At 39.0% G+C, this 23,688-nt stretch overlaps 1 pseudogene across 1 annotated transcript in view; it reads left to right on the forward strand.

Annotated features, from left to right (window-relative positions):
* The first annotated feature begins 12,692 nt into the window (after positions 1-12,692).
* LOC143706314 (uncharacterized) overlaps positions 12,693-23,688 on the forward strand; it is a 32,051-nt pseudogene continuing 21,055 nt past the window's right edge. The window contains exons 1-4 of the transcript XR_013192965.1: positions 12,693-12,718; positions 13,170-13,361; positions 13,500-13,860; positions 18,877-19,924. The product of XR_013192965.1 is annotated as an uncharacterized LOC143706314 (transcript). The remainder of the gene's footprint in view (positions 12,719-13,169; positions 13,362-13,499; positions 13,861-18,876; positions 19,925-23,688) is intronic.

Below are 23,688 nucleotides of genomic sequence, written 5' to 3' on the forward strand. Positions count from 1 at the left end.
TGTTTGTTTCACCTTATTTTTATTTACTCATTTCATAATATGTCCTCATCAAACATTGAAAATGCGTTGGCAATACACTATAACATTTGTCATGTCAATAAAGTGCATTTGAAATTAAACGAGTGCGTTCAGCTCCTTCTATTTACATGAACAACTAGAAAATAAAACTTCTTGTTTTCTTATTGACTTTCTAAAGTATTTCAAAGGAGAAAAGAAGAAACAGGCCTTCAAACATGATATAAATCAGATTCACCGCTGATAAGCGAAGGGTGAAAGGATTTCGATGTCCGACAGATAAGATCACATCTAAACCACACGGAGATGCCAGACGTCAGCTTTCGACAAACGAGACTCATACACAGAAATGCATCTGTGAAATCTCTGTGAACAAAAACAAAATATAATTCATATATTAACAAAATGCTTATTTTTACCCTGCACATAACTTATAATGAAGGTTGACACTAACGCTCACCGGTGCATTTTGACTGGTTGTTGCCGTAGTTACTGTAACCCGTGTGACATTCGCAGATGAAGCTGCCTGGATGATTTTTGCAATCTGCGTTTGTGCCGCAAACATCTGGATCTTTACACTCATCGATGTCTGTGAGTGTGTGTGTGAGAGAGAGAGAGAGAGAGAGAGAGAGAGAGAGAGAGAGAGAGAGAGAGAGAGAGAGAGAGAGAACGGACTATCAGTCACATGAATGCAGATTCCTTTTATAACATCTTTATATTTAATTATATTGCACTCGTTTTGATGTTAAAACAGCAGACAAACACGGCACGTTATGATTGTTATCATATCATGTGATCATCACTCAAACACACTGTATCACTAGCAGCATCAGCACACTGACGCTGACCTGTACAGGTGTTCTCGTGTTTATCAAACCCTGGAGAACAGATGCAGGAGAAACTGCCAGGTGTGTTAGTGCAACGGCTGTGAACTTCACACACTGAGGACCCACACTCATCCACATCTGCAGCACACACACACACACACACACACACACACACACACACACACACAGCTTGAAACCCTTCAAAAAAACATATTAATCCTAGTCATCCGCTGTTGCACACTTCTCGCTGCATCAATAGGAAGAGAATTACAATAATATAAATGAAGTTCCAAGTGCTCAACCAAAGGGGACACTGATCAGCATAATGGTGAGTCCATTTTAAAACAAGTAAAAACAAGTAAAATGAAAACATTTGAGGAATGTCAACATCAATTTATGAAATCAGCTTATGTGATGTTCTCCACACACTGAGGACACACACTCATCCACATGTGAACACACACACACACACACACACACACACACACACACACACACACACACACACACACACACACACACAGTTTGAAACCCCTAAAAAACATTAATCCTCGTCATCCGCTGTTTCATGTACACACTTCTCGCTGCATCAATAGGAAGAGAATTACAATAATATAAATGAAGTTCCAAGTGCCCAACCAAATGGGACACGGATCATCATAATGGTGAGTCTGCTTTCCAAACAAGTAAAAACAAGTAAAACAAAAACATTTGAGGAATGTCAACATCAATTGAAAATCATGAAATCAGCTTATGTGATGTTCTCTAAAATTATTAAAATGTAAAAGTTGTTTACAACTGAGCATTTAAGATGACTTTGGGACATGAGTGAATGCAACTAGATAAAGATAACTGCAGAAGTGGAGGAAATGAGAGAAAAGTCTATTAAGAATTGCCCCACTTCAAAAACATTTTTTTACTTGACAAAATGGAACTCAAACCAATCAATTAATCTTAACTGTTTTCTGAGTAAACAAGTATGAGAGTAGTACAGATTACTAGATATTAACAATTAAGTTAAGTGAACTAAAAGGTCTTAGTTAGAACAAATGTTGGATTTTACAGTGTAATAATTAATATATTTCATAAAATTCGATTCTAGGCCTATTATTTATGGGTTTAAACACCATAATCCCCATTTAACTATAGCTGACAATAATTAATAGCTAAAATAATTGATTAAAAGAAAAATTGACCTTTAATGAAAAAAGGTTATTTCTTGATGTTCTTTTGTTTGGTTAAATGAATGGAAAGTAATAGGAGTGAGGCCGCTCACCTTTACATGATGAGTCTCGTCTTGGGTCACGAACAAATCCTTTAGGACAGTTGGTGCAGTTGTAAGAGCCAATGGTGTTCACACACACCAGATCACTTGGGCATGTGTGTGTCTTCTCAAAACACTCATTGATATCTGTTGGGGGAAGCAGTTAGTATTAATTATAGTATTTTAATCATATCATCGTAGTGTAATCTTTTATCACATAACCCCTATGGAAAGAAAATACATTTCCGTATATTTTTGGTCAATATATTAAATGGTTTCAATATATTGAAAAATATATGGAATAATATATTGATTTATATAAAATATTATTATATTACATTTACAATATATTGAATGCTATAAGGAATTGCCACTTTTCATATTTTAAAAAATATGTGACAATATATTTACTATGTTATAGTAATGTGTATTCACGTGAGTTACAAAATGAAAAAAGTTGCCACAAATATTTATGAGTTAAAACAAGGCAATGTTTTTACAGTCAAACTGATTGCTTTAGTTTTGCTTTCAGTTGTTAATTTTACTTTCAAAAACATTATTTTTTTATGGATTGAAATGAAATCCTAATATACTCACATTATTAATAGAGTATAAATATTAAATAGCAATTGTCCAATTTAAGACAATCGGTTTCCTCAAATGAAGTGAGTTAACACAGGTTTTAATTCAGTCCAGGGTGTTATTATAGCAACAATGTAAAGTAATTACAATAAAAAACTGTAAATTCAAAGATGCTTTTGCTGTTTTTACAGTTGTGCAATATTTTTAAGTGATTTATGGTACTCTTATTAATTTACAGGCTTGATGGCAAACAGTGTAGTGGACTCTTTTATCCCATAAACCCCTCTCGTACCCACACACTCTCCGGCAGTTGATGCTGTGAAATTGGGTGGCATTGATAGAAATCCTTCATTACAGGTGCAATAGTAACTTCCATGTGTATTTACACACTGAGCGTTTTCACCACACAGACTCGGCGTCTCACACTCATCTTCATCTGTAACAGAGGCAGGAATCAAAATGGAAACGTCACTACAAAGTTTAAAATCTTCGGTTACACAAATTCCCTCTTTTGATTGACATACAGAGCATTAACTGTGTATTGTGCACATTATGAAAAAGACATAGTATTAAAACACACAAAGGTGCTCATTACCTGTGCAGTTCATATTTTTGTTTATGTATCCAACGCCACATCCATGAGACTCACTAGACAGCAGGAAAAAACCTGTTGAAGATAAAGAAAAAAGATCTGTGGAATTATCTGTATTATTTGCATTCATACATTTTTAAAAAATATGGAATGTATTTAAAAATGTAGAAATTTATAGTGTAACAAAATATCTCCATTTCTTTCAAAAATAAACTTTTTCTATACATCAAAGAAACCTGAAAAACAAAATGTATGAGGGTTCCCAGAAAATTATGAAGCAGCACAAAATAATCACTGATAATAATCAGAAGTGTTTCTTGAGCAGTAAATCAGCATATTAGAATGATTTCTGAAGGTAGCTACACTTGTTTTACTATGTGAAAATTTGTTGTAACTGACAACCATGAATGCGCAGAACGCCCGCCCACAGAGAGCACTCAAGAAACACACTAAACACGCACAACTCTTCTGGTTTGCTCCGGCATTATAATACATTATACTTCGGAGCTGTTGAATGCTCGAATCTGATCGGGTGTGCATTATTTTCCAATAATTAATTGGATTGTTTTCAATTATTCCTTACATATAGTATATTATTAACTACAGCCAACATTACTGACCAGTACGCCCTGATGCATGTAACTTTGAGTACTATCTTTAACGTAAAGATATTTATCACGCACTTTAAAACAGTGAAGCATCAACTCACCGAAAACAATAAGTGCGCACTTCAGCTCCATGTTAGGAAACACTGCGATTCCTGCTTTGGTTGGTGATATATGAAGGATCAGTCACTTCTTGTCCTTCGTGTTTCAGTTGACAGGGCTCAGACGAGTGCAAGCGTTCACACGTAAGCTGTCACATCCTGAGCTGGAGGATATACACTTGCTTCCGCTCGACTTTTGGTGTCTGAAGACTTTGACTCAAAAGGATTGCCAACAAAAAGCTACAAATACAACATGAAGAAAGCCGAGGAAATGCATGCATGCTTCCGCTCATCCCAGCATTTAGGTAATCATCTTGTCTCTGTTACAAATTTGACTGGTAAATGATGAATTTGTCCTAGACCAGTCAAATTTGTAACTGAGACAAGATGATTTCCCTTAATGACAAAAAAAGCAGGATTACCTTCATGCTGGGATGAGCGGAAGCATGCATGCATTTCCTTGGCTTTCTTCATGTTGTATTTGTAGCTTGTTGTTGTAATCCTTGTGAGGCATGCGAGATGTTTATTGGTGAGGTGGTTTCTCTATTTCCTCGTTATACGTTCACGGTTGAGAATATTGACTCACAAGTGTGAGTGCTCACGAAGAAAGACATCACTTTTTGCACAAGCGGCTTCAAACTGGGAAAATCTTCTTCAGACGCCAAACTCCCGAAGTGACCAAAACCTGCTCCAAGTTCAACTTCGAGAATGTCTTTTGTCCGCAGTTCTACGATGCATACCAACTGATAGTTGTAGTGTGAGATGACACATCCACATGGAAGGGCTTTTCAATAAAGTTGAACATCTCCTTCTGCTCATTCACATCCTTGAATCTGGACTCAAAATCCCCCCTCAGCTCTTCCAAAGCATTCAAAAATCCTGAAGAGCTGCTGCAGAAATGGGTCGTTTGTGGGTCAAGTGAATGAATTCTCTGTCGTTGTTTTAACCCAATTTTGGGTCAAATATGGACAATTCCAAACGTTGGATTAAAAATGTAATTTAAAAATTTAACCCAACAGCTGGGTTTGTTCATATTTGAACTGGGTTTGTTCAAAACAACCCAGCATTTTTCAGAGGGCAGTTATTTTGTTCTGAAATGCTCTGATTGCATCCAGCATGTCGCTTGGAGGCTCATCTCTTCCTTGAAGCTGGACGCAGTTTCAGTCTGACGCAGTTATCACTTCCACGTCCTGCGCCACGTTGTTTAAATAGCAAAATGCATTTGAGGCGTGTGTTCAAGCGTTGCTATTTTGAGGAACTGAAATAGACTGAGCCATTGACCAACTGAACCCTGGTCTAAAGTCAATTGTGCAATATTTATTTATTTATTTAAAGACCGCGTTAATAATGTGCACCTATAGGTGGGTCCACAACGCGCGTACACTCTGCTTATTACACACACACTCTGCTAATTACACACACAGGGACGCCTAGCAGCATCACACAAACATGCCAAATATTACAAATAAAAGGATTACTATGTAAAAGGTTAATATTGTGTAAGATATGGTGGATTCTGGCTTGTCCTGTAGATGGTCCGGTTGCACTTTAACCACACACACACACACACACACACACACACACACACACACACACACACACACACACACACACACACACACACACACACACACACACACACACAGACACACACACACACACACACATACACACACACACACACACACACACACACACACACACACTGAAAACTGCGTCGGGCTGAAACTAGCCAAAAACACTTGCGTAGCGTCTGGCGTCCCATTGCTCCGGGTGTATGATAGGGCCCATTAAGTTACTGTTTCTCTTGAACACACACGTAGATCAAAATCAACAACTTATAAGAGATTATGAGAGATAATACGAGATTAGACTCTGGATGACATCAAATATCAGTGACACTTGCAAGTAATAGGTATAGGGAAAACTTCAAAAAGTCCAGGATCATTTCTCTTCACTAACTTCACTTATACTGTATATAATCACACACACACACACACACACACACACACACACACACACACACACACACACACACACACACACACACACACACACACACACACACACACACACACACACACATTTAAGGTCAGCTGAGTTTTGTGCTAATGATGCTACAAGTTCTTCATGACGTCAGCGTATAAACAGCTAGTCATCAAACGTCCACATTTGTTGTACTTTCTGAAGAGCTTTAGAGATTAAACAGGCTTCGCACATAACAGAGTCAGAGTCACAGCAGACCAACACCACTAACAATGAAAGTTTGCACAATTTAGTACGTCACAAATGCATTCTTCGGTATTGAGTCAAAGTCTAACAATAGCCCCTTTCACACAGCAATACTGTTTAATTACCGTAAAATTACCAGAATGACTTTACCGGTAAATACACAAATGTGCTGTTCACACATCAGCTCCAAAATACCGGTAAATCCTGTGATGTCAGTCATCGTAAGTGATCCTTCAACAACATTTTTGACGTCTGAGTGAAAGGCATATTTAAATAGAAAAAATATGAAATAGTAACTATTTTTACTTAAATAGAAATCTATTAATGGTAATCACGTCATCTCTATAAGAACTTTATGATTGGCCCAAAGCAGACTTCTTACGTCAGCGCTTTCTAACGTTGTACGCGATCATACCGGTAATCTCCATTCACAGCACAATACCGGTAATTTACTGGTAATGTTATAACTTCCGATAATAATTAATTGCCTAAACAAATTTACCGGTATTTTTGTAAAGGTCCTGTTCACACGTGATCTCTTACCGGTAATTTACCGTAATTTACCAGTAAATACTGTATGTAAGGGCTATTGTCAACAAAACACATTCTTCACTTCGACTGCAAAGCCTTTTTAGGCAGAAAACACATAATAACAGTAAGAAATGTAATTACTGTTAATTCAGCAATTATTTCCCTTCACCATTACAAACTCAACTCATCTTTAATGGTGAAAACTAAATGTGTTTTGAGTCCAGAGCTTAAATGCAGTGAAAGCCTTTGGGATGTGCTGGAGGAGACTTTGAAAAATACAAGATCTTCACCAAAAACTGATGATCCTCGGTGTAAATAACATCAACCACATCAGGAGCATCAATTTTTAGTTAAGATCTTGTATCGACAATGCAAGAGTCAAGCTTTTTCCTACACTGTATAAAAAACATTACGTAAAATCAACAAACTTACTGGCAACAAATAAGCCAGAAAGCCTCTGTATTTTATACCACAGTATAATTACTGTAAAACCAACTACAGTAGTTCTAAGTCTACTGTAAAATAAAGTACAGGATTATACTGTTATTTTTTTATTCTTATTTTATTAATTTTACTGTTCTATATATAATAACACCAGTTATTGCTTCACATCAACAGCTTTATTCAGGTTTCATCTTTTACATTTCATAGCTGAACTTCAATAGAATATACAGATTTACCAGCATATTAGCCATATTTCATCAATGAACAAAAACCAATTATAGCCATACTAGTAAAATCTCAGTAGCCTAACACTTTGTGCCAGTGGAAACTAAATGTCGGAAATATTAAAATGAAATTTTGAAGAGTTAAAGTACTGAATTAGTAGTAGTATGCAACAATAACCAGCGCATACATATCGTCGTAAAACGTTTAAAACCACATGCTGTAAAGAAAAAGGTCTTTGTTGCGACAACTCTTCCAGCCTATCAAGAAGATTAAGTTGTTTTGTTCTGATCTGAAGAGACTTAAGTTGAAATCCTTCTGTTTGATTATTAAACACACCTGCATACTGAAGAGACCGTTGAAGAGGTGTTTACAGTTGCACAAGCTAAGATCTCTCATGCTGTCACAATACACAAACACACACACACACACACACACACACACACACAGAGAGAGACTCATGGGTCAGCTGAGTTTTGTTTCCTTCTGTTTACATCTAGAACAACTAGAAAGTAAACTTCCAGTTTTGTCCTGAGGTATAAAAGAGGAAACCGTCCTTCACACATGATGTGCTGTAATCAGACACTTGCATAATACATCACATCATATTTTTAAAATAATTCCTCTATGTTTAGTCAAAGTCTAAAAGCATCGTTCAAAACACTTCGACCGCAAAGCCTTTTTAGGCAGAAAACACGGGAGAACAATAAGAAAGTTGATTACAGTTAATGCAGCAATTAAACTCAAAAAATGTGTTTCAAATGTGAACCTGAAACATGCATTGTTGAAATAGCTCTGTTTCGCTTCTGCTTCTGATCTCAGTGTGTTCATGTAAAACTCACGAGAATGAATAATAATCAACTCATGATTGACGATCTTACTCTTCACAAGAGCACACAGACTAAAATACATTGAGTATATTACACCATATGATTTGTGGTTTGGAAACGCTGTTTTTTCCACACAGGGTTTTACGTGTATTCAAGCCGCTGTGGTTTTGTGTGTGTGTGTGTGTGTGTGTGTGTGTGTGTGAGCAACTTCCCTTCAGTTTCTTGCGTTACATGTAGTCTGTTTACATAACAGTTTATCTGCTGTAGCTCCTAAAGCTCTTTTGGCCTTGTGTGTGACATTTCGTGATTCAGTGATCGTGAAGTGATCGTTATAAAGCGCATGAATGAGTGTTTGATCTCTGAGCGCATTTCACTTCCTCTCTTCGGTCTGCTTGAGGGGAAACAGTAACTATGGCAACGAGACACGGTTGATTGATCATGTGACATGGTGCCAAGTCGCATCATCAGTGCTTCGCAGTGTGAAACATTCTATCAGCTACAAATTTGCGAAGAGTTGCTTAGCAACGCTCAAACAAAACAATTCTAAACCGTTTTTGCCTCATTAAATATTCATGAGCTGTAACTGTGTTTAATTTCAGCTCCTGAGGGTTACAGTTTTTTTTCGACTGCTTACACACAAAACTCTTTCTTGTCACACAATTTCTGAAACCTGACACTCAAACAAACACCAGAACCACACACCAAATCCACAAAACCATACATTAATTCTCAGCCCTCAACTCAGTCTTCAACAGGAAGTATCTTGATTTCCTTTTTCAAACACAAATGCCACATTAATTCATCAGAGCCTCACACACACACCTCACTCATTGCTTTACTGAACACCCACCAATCATGGCTTTAGAATAGGCCTATAAAGGTCAAAGGTCAAGTAATATGTTTTTCACATTGTGTAATACTGTTTTCACAACCACAAATGCTTACAGTAAAAAAAAAAAATAGTTTCGTGTAAATCTTGCTTTCGTTTTTACCGTGAATTTTTCAACATCTCTCTGCCGATACTTTCAATCTGAAATATACACAGGAGCTCATGAAAGAAGAGCTGTAGGTTTTGAATCAGTGTGTGTGTGTGTGTGTGTATGATATATCCAAACATATAACATTATGGCAAAGGTGCGACGTAAGACAAATGTTTGTTTGTGATGTTTTGAAAGCAGCGCTTCATTTAGCAGGAGATGTGAGGCATTTTGCATTATGTGTGTGCAATTCTTGGATTTGTGTGTAAAGTTTTGAAAATAAAAACAGGCACATTTTTGAAGCCAAGTGTAAGCAGTTGAAAACCCCCCGTAAAGGCACATGTCAAACAGACGCGCAGTTATTAAATTCACAGAAAACCGGATGATTTTTAATGGCTCTGTGTTTAATGATGTGATTATCATCTGGAAACCTCGGTCACTCCACCTATCCTCTCTTTAGGACACGCTCCCGAATCCACTGTTACTCCACGGAGCATATAATAGTTCCACTTCCTCTCATGCCCTCCAACAACATGAACATGGGCTACTATTATTCATCAAATCGATCAAAAATGACATTTATAATGTTACAAAAGATAAATAAACGCTGTTCTTTTAAACTCTATTCATCAAAGAAACCCGAGAAATATAATTATGCCATTTCCACTAAAATATTGAACTGTTTTCAACACTGATAATAATCATAAATGTTTCTTGAGCATCAGATCATCATATTATAGTGATTTCTGAAGGATCATGTGACACTGAAGACTGGAGTAATGATGCTGAAAATTCAGCTTTGATCTCAGGAATAAATTACACTTTACTGTATATTCACATAGAAAACTGATGATTTACATTAGAATAATATTTCACTGTTTTTTTTGGCAAATAAATGCCGCTTGAGACTTCTTTGTCATTCATATTTGTGAAGTAAATATGACCCAGAATTACAGTAAGACTCACAGACTTTCCCAGAACAACAAAACAGTGTGTGTGTGTGTGTGTGTGTGTGTGTGTGTGTGTGTGTGTGTGTGTGTGTGTGTGTGTGTGTGTGTGTGTGTGTGTGTGTGTGCGTGTGTGTGTGTGATTGACCGGACTAATGCAGTAAATATTTATGTTACAAAAAACTTTGGCACATAAAAGCTAAGAGACTCTGAGAGAATAAAAGTTAGACATGAGGGCTTTACTTCTCTTAGAGAACTGAGACGAGCAGATGTTTCCTTTCCAGCAGTTTAACAGCTTGCGTGCGTCTCTCTGTCTGTGTGTCTTTGTGAGAGGGGGAACATCAGATAATCAATGCAAGGCCTTTAATGTTTTCATGGTGCGCAGTAAACAAATAAATGCACAAATCTGCAAAAAGCGCAGCCAATATCATATCTGAGGGGCGGGGCTTGTGAGTCAGTGGGCGGGGCAACTCACATAACAACAGAGATACAGTAAAAGAGAAAGAGTTAATAAAGCAGAAGGTTTCTCCAGGTTGTCCTGTGCTGATTAGTGAATAAATCCACTTGCAAGTTGATTGATGTAATGTTTCTTAAATTTCTATGGAGAAATAACAACATTTGAAAATCAGTTATATTAAATATCAATAGGACTATTATTATTACTATATGGAGTGTAATGTAATGCATTTTATTTTAATGCGCAATTATTCTATAAGTAAACGTCCTGTAAACTTTCCAATTATCATCAACAAATGCTTTTGGCTTGGTGTCTTATTTACAAGCATTATTTACCGCCACTGTTTTTTGTTTTGTTGTTGTTGTTTTTTTTTTTAAATAGTAATATTCTACATAAGAGGAAACCTGTGTTTCTTGAAAACTGGTACAGTAATGGAGTGATGTTACGCCAGCTGTTTGATCATAATGGTTTTCACTGATTTTGTTTTGAGATACCAATTTCCAGTATCTAAGAATTTGATAGTTTTCAAAGCCATCTTTTGGAGATTTGCACGATATGTCTTCAGAAATAATACCAGTGTGGCTCAATGAGTCACTGTGGTTGATTCTATCTGTTTCTCTGTACAATCATTTTTTTCAGGTCTTTATTTTTGGACCTTGTTACCTCATTTCCATCTATCATTTCTTAGTGGAATAATTTTTTGCACAATTTTAAGTGGCCGCATGCTCTTTAAAAAAATAAAGTTAAAGAAATATCTAAATTATTTACAGATTTTACCCTGTCAAGTATTTTTTTGGTGCAGAACTGTAAAAGTAATATCGACACATCTTGCTGTTTTGGTGAAGTTTCGTCTGAAACTGTAGGTCACTTGTTTTGGGAGTGTCCTGGAGGAATGTTAATGCCTTGATTGTCCAAAATGTGCCTTATGGTTTTTCCTTATCTTATAGACACCTACTTTTTGGTTTTTATATGACAAGAATCTAATCAAAGCAAGTTTTTGTATAAATATTATTTTATTTATTGGTAAGTTTTATAGCCATAAATGTAAATATACAAGAAAGCCACATTTGTACCATGTTTAATATTCTTTCTCAAAACACTTGAATCTTTATCTTCATGCTTTTAATCTTAATTCTTAAACCTCTCTCTCTATTTCTTTCTTTCTACTTTTCCATTTCTTATAGGAAATATATATTTAATATATATATATATAACAGGTTAATTAGGCTATTTTCTATAACTTATCTCGTTAACTATTATGTCATAACTTGTATATTGTTTGAAATAATGTTTGCATGGAAAAGGGGAGGGAGGGTGAAAAAAGAAAGAGATAAATATAATGTTGACATGACCTTTCGGAGCAGGAAGTGACCAGACAGTTGGTATTACTGTGACCCAGCGGAAACACTATGAGGCAAATACTTCAGGTCAGTTCTCATGCGTCAGTCAAAATCTCCAACAGAACAGACTGAGCGGGTTCCTTATTTTGTCCAATTTGTTTAAAAAAGATTTCTGTATATCTTTTTTTTGGGGTCCAGCTGGGTTCTATTTCTGATGTTCTGCTGATTGTGTTGAATTGTAGGGCTTTTAATATATCGCCATCAAGTGGTCATATGAAAACACACATAGCCATAATTTCATGCTATGTGGTGAAGTTTTTGTGGACATGTCCAGACACGGAGTTGGTTGTATCAATGTTCAAATCAACTTACACTTTCTACACTACCTTTCTACAATGATAAAAACGACAATAAACTCAAACGCACAGTAGATTATTATTGGATCGATACCTCGGTGTTGATATTTTAACTTCAATATTACACGCGCTACTGCGCGCTCTTTCTCTACATTAAGCCGCGAACTCGCATAATTTAAAAATTAACGGTCATTTGCCGGCTTTCTGATAACATTCGTTTCGATGTCTTCATGTGATAATTCATGTAAAAAATCAATAGTTTGGTGAGGCTCTCCCAACTCAGCCGGACCTTCAGTTCATTTCTTCTCTTCTATCTCCATCGCTAGTACTGTGGAGGCGCTGTGGTATTCTTTAGTGTACTCGTAAAACCACTGAAGAAAGAAAGACTGAGCAGTGGTAAGTGTGACTGGTTTTATATTATTTGTGTGTTTTAGCTGTTTATGTACTTTAGCACTATGTTTTAATGAGCTTAAATGAGCTTTTCCTCGTCGTATGAAAAATAACCATGGTTTTAGAGTAAACATAACAAACAAATGTCCCATAGTTTTACTACATTCACTGACCATGTTTTAATCATGCTATTTTAACAATAGTAAGTATATTAACACAAATGTATGCTCGATTAAAGTTTTCACAGTTGTGGGATAATTAGTAATCTGACAATACCATGTTTAATATCTGAAAATGTATTTAATTATGTCATATATAACATTTATATATATTATAATATCATATATCTATAACATTCTCGCTCTGTGCTGGTTATTGAAAATAAACATAAACACATTTAAACATCTGAAATAAATATTTCTGAGTGTTCTCCAAAATAAGATGTTATTTTCTTTAGATCTGCTCATGATGTTGTGTTCAGATGTTGACCATGAGAGCGCAGATGGATGTGATCTGCTGTAAATCAGTAGGAACAGATCTGTCCATGCTGGATATTGAGGATTTCATCACTGAAATCTGTCAGCTGAAGAAAGAGGTGGCGTCACTGGAGGCAAAGCTGAGAGAAAGAGGAGACAAACCCAACAGAGAGGTTTGAGCAGCTCATCATTTCATCCTTCAGCTCAATCAAACCAAAGTTTTGTTAGCTTCCCACTTCTTACGCCTCAGTAATGAGGCTAATATCAACAGGTTGTTGTTTATTTGTGTTGATCTATGATTTGTTTGTCAGGATCTGGAGAAGGTTTCAGTGTGTGTGACTGATGGGACAGAAGCTCAGGATTCAGTCTGGAGATCCAGAGACACACAGGACTCAGAGCTCAGCCTCACTTTACTGTGTTATACTGACGCTCAGGATCATGGATCCGCTGATCAAACCTCTGATTGTAACGCTGGAGAACAGCAGATGAAGATGTGCTCCGTCAAACTGGAGGACTGCAGGAACCTGATAGAGAGACGAGGAGAAGAAACCACAGCAGAGGAACAACAACAGAGCCATGAGGAGAAGGAGGATGATGATGATGAAGATCAGAATGAGGATGATAATCAGGATGAAGATCAAAATGATGATGTTGATGACTTTGTTCCTTCAGGTATGTTTCTTCCTTTTGTGAATTAACAGACTTGTTTTTATTAAAGATAAGTAGTAAAAATCTTATCTATGTTCTGACCTAACTTCATGTGGAGCAGCATTTTTCTGTGAATTCTGCCAATTTGAGACACTAGCCACTTTTCCATTACAGATTTGCGCAAAACATTAGCGATATTTTCTAAATGTCGATAAAAAACTATAGCTAAACTATTACAACAGCGTTTTCATTAACCCATGTTATGCGACTAAAAAGTATTTTTTTCCTCTCGCAATAAGTCATTGCAAAGGATGTTGGTAGGTTAATGTATATCACAGCCACCGCACTAGCTATTATTTTAAACCGAAGGAGATGTAGGCGTCTTATCCAAGCATTAATGGCAAGAAATGCCCCCTATACTAGGTGTGCACGATATATCGACTCAATATCGTTGCCCATATTATATCGAAAGTCTTGCGATAATTATTTGATATTTTGTTTGTGATGCGTCCTGTCCGACATGCACCTCTCGAAAAATACGCATCACTTGGTAGCGTTGCATTTCTGCCGACTCATTTCCTGGTCAGAAAGAACAGGGGAGACTCATGACTCTAGAGTCGCTACTCGCTCCAAGTTTACAACATGTGCGGTTCTATAGACATGTGCTCTTTATTTATTTATTTTATACTGTACAACCAGTAAAACATGTCCTGTTCTGTAGACATGGTTATCTATTTATTCATGTTGTACCAGTCCAATATGACTGTCAGTTGAAGTAAACTTTGTGTTTTAAGAAAACTTGTTTTATTTGTTATTAATCTATTTTGATGCGTTTTCCCATAACTTTTGTAATTTTACATGTTTAAAAATATTGAAATTACTAATACTAGCGACCACGTTTGAGGTGTTTCTGGGTGTTTCTCCCTCTTACCTGATTCAAGCTCTTGATAAATTGTGGCATTTCTTTGTGGTTTAGAATCCAGTATTCCCGTGATACTTTTTGATGAAGAACTCTCTTGTCTTTTGTCCAATCATATTTCGCCGCCTTTAAAGAATGATCGACTTTTACGTACACCAGGTGACCCGTTAAATGCGAAAAGTTTCCATTGCAGTTTTGCGAAATATTCCTTTTCCGAAATTGCCTGAAAAACAACCTCATGTGAGTTTAAAAACCTTTTTTGCGATATATGGGAGTTTTTGTGAACTTTACGTGTTTTTTATTAAGCGTATTTTCATTTCGCAATTCCAGTTTGTGCAATTTGAAGGGTAATGTGGCTACTGAGAAGGCCTATTTTGAGTTGCATGCGTGTAAAATATCATATATATGATATTTGATATCATAGTGAATTATCATTCAGCTCTAGAAGTTATATAAAAGTTATATAGAAGTTATTACTGCCCTCCCAAGAGCAATAATGCATTTTTAACTGAACTATCTGAACTCTTGACTTATCTATGTTCCATATCTCCAAATGTTATCATTTTGGGTGATTTTAAGATTCATATAGATAATGTCAGTAATGAATAACAAGTGTATTTTGATCATGTTTGGATTGCTTTGGTATACCACAATTTAACACACTGCCTACTCATAGTAAGGGGAATACTCTTGATCTTGTTTGCTGCTCTGGTAGGCTATATCAGCTTTTAATTGTACTGTTTCTGATCTATCCATATCAGATCACTTTCTGGTGTTTTTAAGGTAAACCCGTGTCATCCGATCACATTTTGGAATATTAAGAACATTGATGTGCCTACTCTTGTTGATGAACTTGCCGTCTTCTCCAGTAAATCTGATTTCTCTACTATTGATGAACTGGTTACATATTACAACATGATTTTAGATGAATTTGCACCTGTGTAAACTCGATCTGTTTCATTTGTACATTCAGCTCCTTGGTTCACACCAGAACTGCGTGAACTTAAAACTAAAGGCCGTAGGTTAGAGCGGTTGTGCGTCAGGTCTGGCCTTACTGTTCATAAAGAAATGTATGCTGAACATATTCAAAATTATACAAATGCACTGTCCAAAGCTAAATCTAATTACTACTCCAAGGTAATTGGAGTTAGCAATAGGAACTCCAGGTCTCTTTTTTTGGTGGTAAACAATATTCTGAAACCACCTGATTCTTTGCCATATGATATGTATTCCACTGACTTATGTGATCGCTTTTTGACTTTTTTTGCATCTAAGGTTGAAAATGTACATCAGCAATTACTCACTGGTACTCTTCACAATGATTCCTGTCAGTCTGTCACTTATACACCTCCCCACTCTACCTTTACACTACCAACTACTTCAGAGATAGTGGGTCTGATATAGGGCTGGGATAAACGATTATTTAAACGATTAATTATTTTTTCGATGCATCGATTAATCTAACGATTAATTTTTCCGGTGCGGTTGAATTTCGATTCGCCATTAATAGACTAATAGCAATTTATACATGTTGATTTACAAATCTGAGTGAAAAAAAAACATGAATTCCTTAACATTGCAATATATGTTTATTGCTCTTAAAATTCCAAAATAAAAGACTATACAAGTGCAAAGTAATGCATTCTTAGTCAGAGGTAGCATTCAATAAAACCTTGAAGCCTTGAAAACAGAGGCTTAGCTTACTGAAAAAAAGTGCAATATCTGTCACGACACATTAAAGAGCTACAAAATAGTAGGCCTATTTATGGTTTTATTTTCTTTGACTGACCAATGTAACCTTCTTGGTCCTGTCTGTCAGCGCGTTGTCAGTGTCCTCTTATGTATTTTTCACGACATAGCTATAAGCGCATACTTGCAGCAGTCTCGCACGCGCTTAGAGCTCGTGTGAATTGCACGTATAAAATGAAGTTAAGGAACAACCTCGATCCATCAGGAAACGCCACATAAGTCGCTGCATTTCACTGCGCTTCATGAATTTTTTTCCTTTTGCGTGAAGAAGCCGTTCGCCGGAGATGTGTTAAAAGATAGCGGAGTGCATTCATGATTATTAGGCTGCCGGTATAATAATTATCCTGGCGCCGGGTCTGAGTGAGTAATTTACTATTTAAAATAAAATACTTTATTTTACTCATTTAAGACTGCTCTTATGAGGACACTCGACAAAGCGGACAGTTTGGCATAATTTGTGTGTGTTATGGTTCGTTCAAGCCTGAAAGAGAACTCTATACTGACGCACATTTTTCTGTGTGTGTGTGTGTACTTTAGAGGAACGAGTGCGTGCCACCTTGCACTTCTGATAGTCTGAGGAGCCACTCGTGTTGCAACTGCTCTCCGGTGCCGCCATCTTTGTTTTGGGTCTGACGAATCGACGCGCATATTTTGCGTCAACGTATTTTTTGCGTTGACGTAATCGATGACGTCGACGCGTTGTCCCAGCCCTATTCTGATAGGTAAATCTAAATCTTCGACTTGCCAGTTGGACCCTCTACCAACTCCTTTAGTGAAAGCTTGTTTACCAGCCCTGTCACCATTGATTACTAAAATTATTCACGCTTCACTTGTTTCTGGTTCTGTATCGCCATCTCTTAAATTTGCTATTATTACTCCCATACCTATGAAACCAGGTGGTGATCCATTTAATTTTGATAATTTTCATCCAATTTCAAATTTACCATTTATCTCTAAGGTGGTGCAAAAGTGTATTGCAATTCAAATTCATGACCATCTCTCCAATAACAACTTGTATGAACAATTCCAATCAGGTTTTCGTCCCCACCATAGTACTGAGACTGCTCTTGTCAGAATAACCAGTGATCTACTGTTGGCAGATGACTCTGGGCTTTTAACCATACTAGTCCTTCTTGACTTGAGCGCTGCCTTTGATACGGTCTCACATGGGATACTTCTTGACAGGTTGGTATTACTGGCACTGCTCTGTCTTGGTTTAGGTCATATCTATCTGGACGCAGTCAGCGTATTCAATTAAAAGGCTTTAGATCAAGAATATCTACAGTCACCACTGGTGTTCCCCAGGGTTCTGTTTTGGGCCCCGCTTCGTTTCATTATTTATATGCTCCCTTTTGGTTATATTTTGAGGAAATATAGTATTAATTTTCACTGTTATGCGGATGACACCCAACTTTACCCGTCTGCCAAACCCACCGGTTCTTTTCCTCCACCGTCCTTGTCCAGCTGTTTAGCTGAAATTAAAGATTGGCTTTCAGCTAACTTCCTGAAGGTAAATGGCAACAAAACTGAGGCTCTGCTTGTTGGCACTAGATCAGTTATGTTTCTTTGAACACTGACAATACTGCAATCTGTCATTCATCACAAGTTAAAAGTTTGGGTGTCATCATGGATGGCACACTATCCTTTGAAGCTCAAATTAATAATATCACGCGGATTGCATACTTCGACTTGCGTAATATTAACCGTCTCCGTCCTTTTCTATCAAATAATACTGCAGTTCTTATTAACGCACTAGTCTCTTCACGTATAGACTACTGTAATGCTCTTCTCACAGGTATTCACTCCAAACTGCTACATAAGCTCGTGTTCTCTCTTGAACACCTTATACTGAGCACATTTCTCCAGTTCTTCAGCAATTGCACTGGCTTCCAGTAAAGTATAGAGTTGAATTCAAAATCTTGCTACTTACTTATAAGGCACTTCATGATCTTGCACCACAATACCTTACTCAACTTCTCCATGTTTACACTCCTTCACGTTCTCTCAGATCTTCATCTTCAATTTCTCTTGTGGTACCTCGGATTCGACTTACTACCATGGGTGCCAGATCTTGTAGTTATGCTGCCCCCCGCCTATGGAGCTCTCTTCCCACTGATGTTCGCAACAGCGAGTGCTTGTTGACTTTTAAAACGCGTCTTAAGACATATCTTTTTATACAGGTTTTTTTATAACATGTTTAATTGAGACTTTGCTGCACTTAATCTGTATGCGACTTGTTTGTTGTGTGTTTAGTCTTATGCAGTGAACTGTATATTGCTTGTGAGGTAACCTTGGGTAATTTGAAAGGCGCCATTATTAATATTATTATTATTAAAAAGTTCAATATTTAATGGCCATTTTGCACCTTTCAGATGCAAACGCTGGTTCATCTTCTGATGGAGAAACTGCCTCTACATCCAAAGAGCGACAGACAGTGAAGAGTTTCTCGTGTGTAACCTGCGGGAAAACATTGAGCTCACAGGGACATTTAGCGAGACATGAGAGAACACACACAGAAAAGAAAGACTTCACCTGCAAGATATGTGACATCAGCTTTCCTACCTCAGAAGAGAAGAGACTTCATTCAAAAGAACACTAGAAGAAAGAGTTTCATTGTGATCAGTGTGGAGAGAATTTTAATTCCTCTTCTAGTCTCTACCGTCATAGACGGAAGACACACAGTAGTGAAAAACCTTTCGAATGCAGTGAGTGTAACAAATATTTCCGCACCAAAGGACATCTTTCAACTCATAAGAAATACCACAGGGAGGAAAAGCGGTACCAATGCCCTCAATGTGAGAAGAGCTTCAAACAAGAATCCCATCTGAAGAACCATCTACTCGCACACACCAACGAGAGGCCATACCAGTGCAGTGAATGTGGGAATACCTTTAAGGACTCAAAATCTCTGAAGGCACACCAAAAAATACACTCTGTTGTCAAACCATATCAGTGTTCACACTGTGAAAAACGTTTCCATCATTCGACTCACCGGAAAACCCATGAGAGGATTCACACCGGAGAGAAACCGTACCTGTGCTCCTTCTGCGGGAAGAGCTTTGCTAGTCCATTTTCTTTCAAAGTTCATCTGAGAGTTCACACTGGAGAAAAACCGTATCACTGTAGTGATTGTGGGAAGAGTTTTTATAAGCCAAGTGACTTAAAAATACACATGAGGACTCATACAGGAGAAAAACCTTTTAAATGCTCACATTGTAACAAGACTTTTGCTCGATCAAGTGCCATGAAGGTCCATGAGCGATGGCATACAGGAGAGAAACCTTACCGCTGCTCCATCTGTGGCGAGAGATTCGCTTTTAAATGGGTTTTTCAGACTCACCAGAAGAAACACGCCGCTCCAGAATCATCATAGCTTCATCATGTCATTATTTTTAGGTTTTGTTTAAAAAACACCTTGCAGTGTTGCCCAAACATGCTCCTGGAGGGCCGCTGTCCTGCAGAGTTTATTTTTTAAACATAATTAAAATCACCTGAACCAGCTAATCAAGAGCTGTGTCTGAAATCTGCCCATAACCTAAAATAGGGAAATATTTGAGCAAACAGCTATTTGTTGTAGAGCTGGGAGAAAAAATCGATTCACCTAGCTATCGCGATTTTTCTTTTTACGATTCTAAAATCGTTTTTTTCTATTCCAGAATCGATATTAATTCAAATTCAATTGCTTTATTTTTGTCCTTGGTTGTAGATGAGGTTGAGAGAAGTTAGGCCAATTTCGTTCCAACAGAGGATGAAATGTGTGTTATCTTTGAGTGTTGAGTGACGTAACATACAAGTGGACGTGTGGAAGACATGTGAGAATGAAAACCACTGAAAAGCCCTCGCGATACTCATATACTGAGAGAGAGATTAGACAATAGAGCTGCACGATTCATCTTTAAAAGACGTGATCTCCATTCAAACACCCACACGATCTTTCATTTTGTCTGTTTATTACTTTGACAAAATCATATCGCAACATTCAAAGCTGTGCTGTGCTACCGCTGACCCGGAGAGAGTTGTCATGAAACAGCTTTACAAACAGTCTTTTCAAACTCATAGTATCATTATTTCTGTGATGCAATAGTTAAAATTATCATAGAAGTACTTGGATAAAAGTTCAAATATGAACACTGATGTCTACGTTAGCGATCAAAATCAGCTTTTGATAGAAACTTGGTGCTTAAAATAATGCATTTACCGATTACATTGTTTCACCATGTGAATATTAAAAAATTAATTTGTTATTGGATCATTAATTCAAGAGAATGTAGTATTGTATGATGCTTCTGAAATAAAAGTCAGAAAGATGTGATGATTCGTTTTTGTAAATATGACTTATCTTATACATCATGTACAGTCTGTATAAGTGTATGATTTAACTTTTCCCGATGGTCTAGTGTTTAAAAAACTGCAATATATTGCAATATCGAATCGTAATACTTGTAGAATCGCAATTCTTAATAAAAATTGCAATACATAGCGTATCGGCACCCAAGTATCTTGATAGTATCATCGTCCCAGCCCTGATTTGTTGTAGTTTCTGTAACCAATGTGGACGTTGAGGGCACTCAATCCCACAATGCACTGCAATGACGAGTATATACAACCAATTTACACTCAGTAGCTATAGAATACCCATAATGCAACTTTAAATTCACTGTAATGTGCAGATCAGTGTCTGATGTTGGATTAAAGTGTTTATGAGGTATTTAATCACACTAACAGAATGACTAGGCCTAAGTTTTTAATTAATTATTGAAGTATTAATTATTTAACACTTACTGAAAAACATGATGGCATGAAATGAGTCTTATTTCCCTTAGACACTTTGTTACACAAAGCTGAAATGATCCAGACATGGATATGAAATAATACATTACAAGTAAAGCAACATGTTCTAAGGTCACATTGCCAGTTTTTGAGATTTAACAACTGCATTTACTGACAGGTGTGAATCGTGAAATGTCTTGTTCACAAATCAACTTGAAGTAGCACCTCAAATACTGTATGTATTAATGTGCAACGGCAGTCAAGCCTGTATTTACTTACCAGTAACCAAGTAATGTCTCAGCATACAACAAAGCAGTTTAATGCAATTTATAATGTAAGTTATTGTGTTACCTCTCTCCGTTTGTCTCAGGGAGTGTGTGTTTGTGACTGGCCTGCTTCATTTCGTCTTGCCTGTTTTTTTGCTGGATGGGGTGCAGTAAAAACTGCAAGTACAATACATTTTTACAATTTAAAATCACTGTTTTACCACGCAGCGGGCGACTCACTTTCCTCACGCAGCGACTCACTCTCCTCACACAGCGGGCGACTCACTTTCCTCACGCAGCGACTCACTCTCCTCACGCAGCGGGCGACTCACTTTCCTCACGCAGCGGCTCACTCTCCTCACGCAGCGGGCGACTCACTTTCCTCACGCAGCGGCTCACTCTCCTCACACAGCGGGCGACTCACTTTCCTCACGCAGCGACTCACTCTCCTCACGCAGCGGGCGACTCACTTTCCTCACACAGCGACTCACTCTCCTCACACAGCGGGCGACTCACTTTCCTCACGCAGCGACTCACTCTCCTCACACAGCGGGCGACTCACTTTCCTCACACAGCGGGCGACTCACTTTCCTCACGCAGCGGGCGACTCACTTTCCTCACGCAGCGACTCACTCTCCTCATCCAGCGGGCGACTCACTTTCCTCACGCAGCAACTCACTCTCCTCACACAGCGGGCGACTCACTCTCCTCACACAGCGGGCGACTCACTTTCCTCACGCAGCGGGCGACTCACTTTCCTCACGCAGCGGGCGACTCACTTTCCTCACGCAGCGACTCACTCTCCTCATCCAGCGGGCGACTCACTTTCCTCACGCAGCGGGCGACTCACTCTCCTCACACAGCGGGCGACTCACTTTCCTCACACAGCGGGCGACTCACTTTCCTCACGCAGCGGGCGACTCACTTTCCTCACGCAGCGACTCACTCTCCTCATCCAGCGGGCGACTCACTTTCCTCACGCAGCGGGCGACTCACTTTCCTCACGCAGCAACTCACTCTCCTCACGCAGCGACTCACTCTCCTCATCCAGCGGGCGACTCACTTTCCTCACGCAGCGACTCACTCTCCTCACACAGCGGGCGACTCACTCTCCTCACACAGTGGGCGACTCACTTTCCTCACGCAGCGACTCACCCTCCTCACGCAGCGGGCGACTCACTTTCCTCACGCAGCGGGCGACTCACTCTCCTCACACAGCGGGCGACTCACTTTCCTCACGCAGCGACTCACTCTCCTGACGCAGCGGTCGACTCACTTTCCTCGCGCAGCGACTCACTCTCCTCACACAGCGGGCGACTCACTTTCCTCACGCAGCGACTCACTCTCCTCACGCAGCGGGCGACTCACTTTCCTCACGCAGCGACTCACTCTCCTCACGCAGCGGGCGACTCACTTTCCTCACGCAGCGACTCACTCTCCTCACACAGCGGGTGATTCACTCTCCTCACACAGCGGGCGACTCACTTTCCTCACGCAGCGACTCACTCTCCTGACGCAGCGGTCGACTCACTTTCCTCACGCAGCGACTCACTCTCCTCACACAGCGGGCGACTCACTTTCCTCACGCAGCGACTCACTCTCCTCACGCAGCGGGCGACTCACTTTCCTCACGCAGCGACTCACTCTCCTCACGCAGCGACTCACTCTCCTCACGCAGCGGGCGACTCACTCTCCTCACGCAGCGACTCACTCTCCTCACACAGCGGGCGACTCACTTTCCTCACGCAGCGACTCACTCTCCTCACGCAGCGGGCGACTCACTCTCCTCACGCAGCGACTCACTCTCCTCACACAGCGGGCGACTCACTCTCCTCACGCAGCGGGCGACTCACTCTCCTCACGCAGCGACTCACTCTCCTCACGCAGCGGGCGACTCACTCTCCTCACGCAGCGACTCACTCTCCTCACGCAGCGGGCGACTCACTCTCCTCACGCAGCGACTCACTCTCCTCACGCAGCGGGCGACTCACTTTCCTCACGCAGCGGGCGACTCACTTTCCTCACGCAGCGACTCACTCTCCTCACGCAGCGGGCGACTCACTTTCCTCACGCAGCGACTCACTCTCCTCACACAGCGGGTGATTCACTCTCCTCACACAGCGGGCGACTCACTTTCCTCACGCAGCG

The sequence above is a fragment of the Siphateles boraxobius genome, unplaced genomic scaffold (assembly GCF_051911475.1).
Source record: "Siphateles boraxobius isolate OS27281-9 unplaced genomic scaffold, OSU_SipBor_1 111, whole genome shotgun sequence".
In the NCBI taxonomy this organism is placed as follows: domain Eukaryota; kingdom Metazoa; phylum Chordata; class Actinopteri; order Cypriniformes; family Leuciscidae; genus Siphateles; species Siphateles boraxobius.